This window comes from Oryza glaberrima, chromosome 9 (assembly GCF_000147395.1).
Source record: "Oryza glaberrima chromosome 9, OglaRS2, whole genome shotgun sequence".
Lineage (NCBI taxonomy): Eukaryota > Viridiplantae > Streptophyta > Magnoliopsida > Poales > Poaceae > Oryza > Oryza glaberrima.
This window is the reverse complement of record NC_068334.1, coordinates 8398693-8400792: the sequence shown is the minus strand read 5'-3', so window position 1 is coordinate 8400792 and position 2100 is coordinate 8398693. Positions and strand designations below refer to the sequence as shown.

Below are 2100 nucleotides of genomic sequence, written 5' to 3'. Positions count from 1 at the left end.
TCTCAGGTGACACGGAAAGGCGGAGCCAGGCGCAACGCGGAGAGACGGCGTCAATGGGGAGTGGATGGAAAACGCGACGGAGTGGCATGGATCTAATTTCCCAAAATTACAGTGGCACCCAACCGATATCGTGAATAGTAGTGGCATTTTTCTAATTTAGCATATTTGTAGTGGCATGGATCCAATTAACCCATATTTTATTTACATGTGGAACCCACATTATTTTCTCACTATGGCTACAATATTGTTGGATTTGCTGTAACTGATGACACCTACAATATTGTTGGATTTGCTGTAACTGATGACACCTGTTATGGGATCCACCCATATGGCCTGCTTCATCCTTATACATTGCTCATGACCTAACTAGTTGATATAAAACACCAATCCAAAAGCTCGCATTCCAACACTATTTCTAATACGGGTGTGTAATACATTGACATTGCAAAATTAAGAACGGTTACCAATTAATTTAACGCAAACACGTACTTTTCCCTAACAATTCACAACCCGACTAATTAATTAATCAACACTTACTAAATATATGAAAATTAAAACAAGGAAATTAGGATGCAGAGCAGACGAGTTACGATTTTTTGTACCAACATCAATGGCCGTCTATGAAGCCGTGGTGGCATTGGCGTGCAAGGGCAAGGCCGGCGGCCATGGAGGCTCGACCGGGAACACCCACTTCAGGACTCGTTTGTTTCCCCAGTCATACACGCGCTCCACCTCCATGGTGTCGAGGTCGACGGAGAAGGGCCACGTCACGTTCCGCGGTGTCATCACGACGGATCGTCCGATCACCGCTAGGATCGTGGCGGCGATCGGTGTCTCGAAGAAGCAGCCTTTCCACCCGGGCAATCCGCGTGTCAACTCCGGCAGCCGGAGCGTCTTCTCCACCGTTCACTCCTCCCTGCTGCCGCTGCAGATGCCGTGGAGCGGCAGCGGCGTCAGCAACTCTACCTCCTCGTTGTTCACTAGTCGGATGATGCGCACCCTACCCTCGCCGGCATCATCGCCGGCGCCGCCGCCAATGGCGCGGAGGTTGTGCTGGCGGTAGGACCGGGGTTGCTCGCCGGTGCACTTGGGCAACGTCACCGACGAGAACTCGCCGGTGCTCTCGTTGAGAGCGAGCACGGCGCCGTACAAAGTCCCCCAGTAGAGGGAGCCGCCGGCGCGTCCGGCGAAGTGCATGGCGTCGGTATCGATAAGGCTCCAGGGGACGCCCTTGGGCCGGATAAGATCACCGAGGTCCATGCTTCTTGAGGCGCAGGCGCAGCTCCTCGTCGGCGCCGCCGCCGGTGACGGTGGAGAAGATGCAGGCCGTCTTCGCTCCACTCCTGAAGGTGTAGAGAATCAGTAACACAGTAACGTTGGACACGCCGGCGACGACATGGTTGTTGTTCTTCTTCTCGCCGCCGCCGTCGCTGGCGAGGAGGAAGGCGTCAAGGAGGGCGACTTTCTTGTTCTCCAACGGAGGAATCACTGTCTGGTGGCGCCGCGTCAAGGGCTCGCAGATGGCTATGGGAAACGAAGCGTTGGCCCGCCCCCAATAGTATCTCCGATGCACGAGGAGGAGGAGGCCGCCATGGCTGTCGGCGAGCACCCAGTAGGTGTCGACGTCGGGGTCGGGCAGGAAGTCGAGGGAGAAGCGGCCGCTGCTGTTCGTCACGGCGGCCGGCGACGAGGCGGCCGGCATGAAAGCAAGGCTACTCAACCTGCACGAAGCAGAAGGGGGGGACCAGTTGGTGAAGAGTGAAGTAGCTCGTCTCGGTGGCGACGTAGCTGCCGATGGTGAGCGCGTTCCGGGAGGGGTAGAGGCGGAGGAAGCCGGCGTCGGCGACGACGCGGCATCACCGCCTGCACGCAGATGCAGCACGGACGAGGCAGATGGGCGAAGCGATCCGTAGGAAGGCGCTCTCGAGGAGTTCGTCGGGAAGTTCGTTGATCACCGCCATTGCCGCGATCGAGCTCGTCCGATCCGGCCGGATCGGAGCTAGCCTCGTTGGACGTACGGCGCCGCCGTCCTGCAACGCAAACGACCTTGTTTACCTTGGTCTTAGCCCTAATAGCCTGTTTGTGCGCGTGATCTGTTTC

At 56.8% G+C, this 2100-nt stretch overlaps 1 pseudogene; it reads right to left on the bottom strand.

Annotated features, from left to right (window-relative positions):
- Window positions 1-410: 410 nt before the first annotated feature.
- On the bottom strand, window positions 411-2100 carry LOC127784232 (uncharacterized; annotated as a pseudogene).